This window comes from Phyllostomus discolor, chromosome 3 (genome assembly GCF_004126475.2).
Source record: "Phyllostomus discolor isolate MPI-MPIP mPhyDis1 chromosome 3, mPhyDis1.pri.v3, whole genome shotgun sequence".
Lineage (NCBI taxonomy): Eukaryota > Metazoa > Chordata > Mammalia > Chiroptera > Phyllostomidae > Phyllostomus > Phyllostomus discolor.
Genome location: NC_040905.2, coordinates 190,680,536 through 190,689,372, shown reverse-complemented (window position 1 = coordinate 190,689,372; position 8,837 = coordinate 190,680,536).

Genomic DNA, 8,837 nt, shown 5'->3' with positions numbered 1-8,837 from the left:
CTGACAAGAAATTACCCAAGAATAATTTTAAAAGAAAAATAACAGAAATTAACAAGTACTAAACAAAAATTCAAAGTGAGTGTGGAGCATTGCTACAGGTTGGATTCCCCCAGAAGCGGACTCGGAGGCCAAGTTCAGTTTGCTGAATGCGTATTACGGATCTTCCTGAGGGACAATCTCTGTGGAAGGCAGGAAGAGGAAATAGCGTGAAGTCAAGCCTGGAGGCGGGACTGACCAGGGCCCCAGCCTACTCCAAAAGTTATTCTGGAGCTAGAATATCCCTTAAGGGTCATCCTGAGTTGATTGGGTCAAGAGGGCCAGGCCTTCATTTACTTTCATTAGTCATTCATTAGATGGGAACTACCCACAATGAGATGCAGCCTTGGGCAATGACTCCCTGCAGCTGAGGTAGACCCTGAAATAGCTGACAGTTTTCTCGGGGGGCAGGGGGGTCAGGCAGCAGCACTCTCAACAACTGGGGCTGTAAGTCCTCCACTGCAGGGAGATCTGGGTGATGGAGTGTCCGTGAAATCTACCCCATTGTACAAATGAAAGCTGCTTGTTCACTTACAATCTGTGAGCAACTTCTACAGAATTCGAGTGGACCTCTTGAATGAGCCTTACAGAGCAGGAAACTGCACTCATTGCAGCTGGTCTCAGAGCCACAGCTGATTCTCCCTGTCTCGCTCCATTAGCAGATGACACTCTCTTGTTCCAGATACCCCTCAGTAGCAATATTAGCTCAGTGGGCAACGCTAAGTGAAAATCCACACTATTTGGCACAGGTATAGACTCATTTGAACTGTGTGCCTACTGTGTCAGGGCCGCGAGCCAGACTCTTTAAGGAAAAGTCTGGGATGGAGGGGTCTCGGTACCAGGTGTATCTCATCCCGGGATTCCCCGTGCTGCCTGCCGCATCTCGCCCTGCATCTACAAAAATCCTGCAAGATCCAGCTTCCCAACAGCAGCACCTTGGGCCTGATTTGGCCATTCTTTGAGCCTCCTCTGAGTCCATCCTCTCTCTGCCCCTGCCATCGGGACGAGCACTTACTGTGCATCCCCCACCCCCTCCACACACACCCTCAGCCACATAGCATGCCCTATGGACTCCAGTTCGCCTACCTAGGAAGACCCACACTCCATCCTGCCCCCCACCGGGCCCTGGCCCTCAGCTGCCACTCATGGTATGCAAAAGAGGAGGGCACCTCTTGATGGAGGGCCTTGGGTGAAGGAGCCAGCTCCCTCAACGCACGGTGGGCTGAGTCAAAGACAGAGCAATGCACTGAGGCTGTTGTTCAGGAGAGGCTCAAGGAGCAGGTGGTGGTCTCCTGGGACAAATTCAAGACACTTGGCTGCTGCTGGGAGGAAAAACTACACAGGTGTCTCTGGGCTGCTGTGGCCTTTGACCTTGCATGAGGTAAGTCTGGCGTTATGCGCCTGCATGGGTATTCCTGGAGCCCTGGGCATCCCAGAAGGTGGGAAGGTGAGCAACTCCTGGTACTTACCCGTGCAGTGTTCTCCCTGGACCAGACCTCAGGTGTTCAGTGCCTGGTTCCACACTCCTGGCTGGGCCCCTGGGACCTGGGGCCACTGCTGGGTCAGGGAAAGCTTGCTGTGGGGAATTCGCTTTGACAGGGTCTCCGGAGATTGACCAGATGTGGCCGTGGCCCGGAGGGAGAGGCTCCGTGTAACAGTGGTAGATTCGTGGGGACCTTGGGCTAGCTGGTAAGGGACTTGGGCTTGATTCTTGATGTACTGTTTTTATCTTAAAATGGCTTGCTGCTGGTCCCACCTGGGCCATGTGGTCACTTTGTACCCCATGGTTAGGTGTTCCGTCTCCACAAGGCCTCAGTGGTGCACCTGGAGTTGTTTTTCAGAGGACAGGGAAGTCTCTGCGGCAGACGTCACGGCCTTGCCCTTGGGTCTGTGTTGTAAATATCACCCGGGAGGTGTGGGGGTTTGTCATAGCTCCGCATGGTATCTTTTCCCACAGCTGGTCGTACCACAGGGTCTCTGGCTGGTCATGTGTTCCAAGCGGCAAAGCGGATCCAGTGCAACCAGGCCTCACTACAGAGCTTTTCCTGTTTTGGGTCCCACTCAGAGCTCCCCTGTCATTGGATATACGGGTTGGCAGCATCCCCAGTCGTCGAATACGTGGCCTTCAGAATCTGAAGATGCCTGCCGGTCATTGTGCTTCTGTGTACTGGGAGGTGCCAGATGCAATAATTTATCTTTCACTCGGTACAGGGTGTCCTGGAATGCCGTGACCACTAGACCACTAAAATTTTACTAGGGTGGCTCATCCTTGAGTTGTCATCGTGCTTACCTCCCATCCTCTGGAGCACACGGATCTTAAAGGTCTCTAACGTGCTAGCCACTTCTTGCTCATCTAGCCCAAATACCATGATGTCATTGACATAGTGGACTGATACGGTATTTTGCAAGATGTGTAGATCGCCCAGGCCTCTGCATATCATATCATGGAGATTACTAGCATAATCCTGGAGCTACATTCTAAATCAGGGATTTTCCACCAGCATGCCACAAGAAATTTTAAAACATGCGATACCTATTTAGCCAGGGGTACTGACCTCTTTTTCCTTAAATTGTTAAACAAAAAAATGACAGTAGCCAACACAACAATAGCCAGCCAGTGTGAATGAATCAAAATTATACCTATTTTGGTCATATTGGCAAAAATATATATTTTTGGTGTGTGTGCCATAGAATTTTACTAATTAATGGGTACATAAGATGAAAATGGTTGAAAGTCACAGCTCTAAATATATCCTGTTGCCTGTTATCTGAATTCAAATGATCTCTGAGAGTGATGGAAAGACCACATTTGATAAATCAATGGCTATATGCCATGAACACAGAGCTGTTTGAATTTGCTCAAGCAGAGAATTTCCACCTGGGACTGTAGCTGTAAATGAGGACCATTCCCTGGTTGTGAGTGTACTGTACTCTAGTGCCACCCTACTCTAGTGGCTTCCTCTGGTCTTCTCAAGGGGCAGGCTGGTGACACAAGTGGAGAGATGACTGGAGTCACCAACCCTGCCTTCTGTAGATTGTTGTGAGTGGGATATGGGATGCAGTACTATTTTTGATTTGCTGTATTAGAAGGGAGTTTTGCAGTATCTGAAGCTTCCACTTAGAATTTCGCACTAGAACCTTTTTTACCCTGCGATCCAAGGTTCCAACGTAGGTATTGCACCATTGCCAAGGGCGTCTACTCTGACTACGTTATGGACCATAAGAATGACTACTAGGTGGGTTTGTGCACCCAGTGTGCCCCTGTGAACCGGTTTTCATTTATGCCCTAGCCTCCATAGTTCCCCACTTTAATAGATCATGACACATGATACCTCTAGGTACCAATGTAACTCAGACTCTTCACCCATCATTCCATAAAACATTTAGCTGTTTACCTTTTCCTAGGCCACAATATTCCTAGCATATAGTTGTGTCTCCTGTGTTCGTCCATTCTGAAAATTTCTGTCTTTTAGTTAGTGGTTTACACCATTTTCATTTAATGTAATTATTGATATATTTAAATTTGGCCTATCATTTTCTTGTTTGTTTTCTCTTCATCTTTCTGTTTTTCATTTTTCTGTTTCTTCTTGCCAAATTTATTATGACTTATTTGAATATGTTCTAGAATTCAGTTTTCATCAATCTGTGTGGCTTTGGGATTCTGTGGTCTTTATTTAGGTGTTATTAGTAATTGTAATTAGTTACTAGTAATTAGTAATATTTACCTAATTTCCAGCCAATCTTCAAGTTAACTGATTTTTATGTCATATTCATTTTGCAAGTGAACTATTTAAGTGATTTTTCAAAAATTCCATTGCTATATTTTTCAGTTCTAAAATTTCTATTTTTTTCTTCTTAATGGCTTCTACTTTGCTGAGAACAGATTTTTTTCATTCATTTCAAGAATATTTGTCCTTCATGGAGTATAGTTACAATTTCTGCTTTAAACCATTTGATAGTTCCAGTTTCTGGGTCATCTCGGTAGGTTAGCATCTGTGAATTTTCTAGCACCTGTGAATTTTACTGAGATTGTACTGGTACTTTATGTATCAAGCACTTTTCAACTGTATTCAGGACTTTTTGAATATTGTGTTGTGAGATTGTTACATTCTTCAGATAATGCTGACATTTTGTTTGAGCGGCAACCTACCTCATTAAGTTCAGAAACAAGTGTTAACCTTTGGTGGGCTGTGGCTTAGGTGTCAGTTTAGTTTTCCAAGGTTATGCAGTGCTGTTTGTGCTAGCTGGGGACTCACCAGTGATTTAAACTTGTGTGTGACAGCACTCTTGGGGTCAGTCCTATGCTTGTGCAACTCAGAGCGTGAGCCTGGGACCTTGGACACAGATTTCGGGATCTCTTACTCTAGATCCCTCCTCTCTGTGATTTTCCCCACACTGTCTTCAGAGCGTGCTCTTTTGCTGATCCCCTGGCCATTAAGCTGAAGTCTTTGTGTCCTGTGCTGTCTGTCACACACTTCCTATAACTGAAAATATAACTGAAAAACAACCTGAATTGTCCCTACTCTCTCTTTGGACCACAAGGACTTCTTTTCTGAGTCCCTCTAGTCAGAAAGGACTGTCTCATAGCACTGGGTTCCTGAGAGGCCACACTGCTGTCCTTGCCACGCAGTGCAGCTGCGTGTCTTGCGCTTGTGTAGATAGGGCTGGACTGCTGACTTTTACTAAACTGGGAATTCCCTCTATTACTGTTCTACAAGGTCCCCCTTTCTCATCCTCTGGCCAGAAAAGGGCTTTGCAATTTTTCTGTCCCTAACTGCAGATTGAGGATACCCAAAAACCTATGGTGGGTCCTGGCTGGTGTGCCTCAGTGGATTGAGTGCCAGCCTGCGAATCAAGGGGTCACCAGTTCGATTCCCAGTCAGGGTACATGCCTGGGTTGCAGGCCAGATCCCCAGGTGGGGGCACATGAGAAGCAACCACACATTGATGCTTCTCTTCCTCTTTCTCCCTCCTTTCCCCTCTCTAAAAAAAAAGAGGGGGAAAACCCATGGTGGGAGTCATAGAAGAAAAACATAACAGGAGATACAAGTCTGTATTGATTATGATTCAAGTTTTTATTTCCCTCCCAAATCTGCTTGCTATTGTATTACTGATTTTTCACAGTTCTCAGTTAGCACCTTTATATATTTTGCCCAGGGATTTTAGTTTTAATAAGACAGATAGGGTAGAATGTGTTTATTCCATTTTACTTGTAATTTGAACCCCCAAAATTGAAGTGTAAGAAATAAATTATTGTGAATCTCATAAAAGAATGTTAAGCATTAGATAAATTAGTCATGACATTTAAGAAACTTAAAAAAAAAAACACCACCAGGAAACATTCAATAGTATTGGGTTGGCCAAAAAGTTCATTTAGTTTTTTCCATACGCATGATGGCTCTAGTAGTGCTTAGTTGTCTTTAACTTCATTCAAACCCATTTCGTTAGCTTGTATTGTGACAGCTGTCCTATCATTGTGCATTGAGAATACATATCATAACTGGTGAATTTTTGTGCAGCCATTTTAATACTGAAGATAGAAGATAGGCGACATTTTTGGCATGTTATCCTTTATTATTTTAAGAAAAGTAAAATGCAACTAAAATGCAAAAAATACTTGTGCATCCTTGGCTGGTGTGAGAATATAAACTGTCTGTATCCCGACATGCAGTGTTCTGTCATGTTTTCATGCTTCATGCATACTCTTGTGTCTTCTCTGGACTGGCATTGCCTTTCCCTTTCAGTAAGGGTTCGTTCCCTTCTGCTCTTCCCTAGAAGTAGCCAGAGCCTTCATACATTTACCTGTTTTACAGATAAACCACTTGTGGTTTGGTTACAGAAAGCATAATGAATCTCCTGCAAAAACATCTGTGATAAATACATTATGTTATATTTGACATTCTTTCAGGACTTTAGAAATGAAAAATTAGCCCTGGCCAGGCAGCTCAGTTCGTTAGGATATTGTCCTGATATGCCAAAATTGCCAGTTCTATCCCTGGCCAGGGAGCATATAAGAATCAACCAGTGAATGCATAAATAAGTGTCACAACACATCAATGTCTTTCTCTCTCAAAATCAATGAAAAAAAATAAAATTAGACCTCAAATGGGAGAGCTATCCTAGCTAGTTTTCTTTAGATCTAATATAAGTCACCTTCTGAAGCTGTCACCATTCAGGAAGGTGGAGAAACTTCACACAGCGGGACATTGGTGAGAAACATTAGTAGGAGAGCTACATGGTAGGAATGTTGCCTTTGTTGGAGAACAGCGAACCCCTTAGGTGAGGGTAGCTCCAATACGCCAGGGCACAGTCTTTTTCAAATCTCAGTTGGCAGAACTTGGGGGAGGGATCAGGATATTCTCAGGAGTTTGTAATGTCTTCCCAATATTTTATTTTAAATTGTTTTTATTTTTATTGATTTTAGAGAGAGAGAGGAATGGCGGGAGGGAGAGGGAGTGGCAGAGAAAGAAATGTCAATCTCTTGTTCCACTTATTTATGCGTTCATTGGATGCTGCTTGTACAGAGTCTCACCGCGGATCTAACCGGCAGCCTTGGCGGGTGACGCTCTACAAGCAACTGAGCACCTGGACCGGGCCTCTGCATTTTAAATTTTAGGCTTTTATTGTATTTGGGGCTCATCTCAACAGCTTGCTTCTTAAACCCTGCATGGTCATTTCAGTGCTAGCTTTTATACTTGCATAACAATCTCTTTGGCATGAAGTAGACCTATTTTAATGCAATGTGCCGTGAAATAAAAGAGCTGTTCTATATCGGTACCTGGTGTGACCCCAGCAGGTGGAGACCACACGGCATTATACCGCGCTGTGCGGAGTCTGGGAGTGGTGCGGGGAGGGACGAGGGGGCAGTGGGTCGGTGCGTGCTTCACGTGCACCTGCTCTGCATCGCGCATGGTAGTCTCACTCCAAACACGTTTATTTCACCCACTACTGGCATAATTAGATTAATGGTATTAAGGTAAATATTGTTCTGTGGCTGGTTGTACTTACTTCGTCTTTTCTGTTTTATAGTTTTGTGAGAAGGTAAGGCAAAAGAAGTCCATTTCAAAGTTTATGTTCATACATATTCAATTGTGTGGAAAGCATATTGTGTGGGAAGCATGTTTCCTTTAAATAGTTTTTATATTATTCAATGTTTTGGAAACAACTGAGGCTGAAAGATGGGGGACCTTGAAACTAGGCATATTCAAATTCTGATTCTGTTGCACCTTAACTGAGGAAGTAAATTAGATTCTCTGAGCCTATGTCTTCTCATCTACGAGAATAATGGAGAGTTCGTTGTTAAAACCAGGAAATGGATAAAACCGTGCAGTGTATGCTTTGTTCTCTTCCTTTCTTGTCTCTCTTTATCTTCAATCCACATTTTGCCATCTGCATTTCTGAATAGAACCTTCCAGTAGCAAGGGACACAGCTTAGCAGCACAGTGCACTTCTGGTTCGTTCAGCCGGGATGGAAATTATGTGAGAGGAAGTGGAAGATTTACAGTGCTGGAATTATTTATAAAAGCAAATTACTCATGTTCTTTCTGGTCCCCGGAAGCAGAGGTAATCAGGACGTGTTTAACACCTGCTTCCTTACACTAAACTGGAAGAAATTTGAGGATTAAAATATTTTTTCATCGGATTAACATCTGCCTTGAATTTTTAGTCCTAAGAAATTAGCAACAAAGCAAACTTCTATACCTAAATTACATAGGGATTTAAGTTTTTATTTTTTTGAATTATGGCTTACTTTAATATTATTTTGGATTAGTTTTAGGTGTGTAGCATAGTGGTTAGACAATCATAATTTACAACGTTTTTTTATGGCTTACTTTAATATTATTTTGTATTAGTTTTAGGTGTGCAGTGTAGTGGTTAGACAATCATATAATTTACAAAGTTTCCTTCCCACTGGTATGTCCAGTCCCACCTGGCACCACTCACAGTCATCCCAGCATCACTGACTGTATCCCCTATGCTGTCCTGTCCATCCCTGTGACTGCTCTGTAACTGCCAATCTGTACCTCTCAGTCCCTTCACCTCTTTCACCCAGTCCCCCAACCCTTTTCCCCTCTGGCAACCACCAGTCCAGTCTCTGTGTCTGAGCCTGTTTCAACTTTGTTCATTTCTTCTGTTCTTTAGATTCCACACATAAGTGAAATTATATATGGTATTTATCTCTTTTAGTTCACTGAGCATAAGACCCTCTCAGTCCATGCATGTTGTCTTATATGGTAAGATATCATTCTTCTTTGTGGCCAAGTAATATTCCATTTTGTATACAAACCACTTTTTTTCTACCCACTGACCTATGGACAGACACTTGGGTGGCCGCCATATCTTGGCTATTGTAAATAATGCTGCCATGAGCATTGGGGTGCACCTATTTTTTTCAGATTAGTGTTTTTGGTTTCTTTGGATAAAAATACCCAGAAAGTGGGATCACTGGGTCATAAGGCAGTTCCATTTTTAAGTTTTTGAGGAAACTCCACACTGTTTTCCATAGTAGCTGTACCACTCTGTATTCCCATCATCAGTGCAAGGTTCCCCCTTTTCTCCACATTCTTGCCAGTCCTTGTTTATTGATTTATTGATGATAGCCATTTTGACAAGTGTGAGGTGATGTCTCATTGTGGTTTTAATGTGTATTTCTCTGATAATTAGTGACATAAAACATAAAAAACCCCAAAAACCTAGAAATAAGTTTAACCAAGGAGTAAAAGACCTATATTCAAAAAGTTACAAGATACTGAGCAGAGAAATTGAAGATACAAGTGGAAGCCCACCATGTTCATGGATAG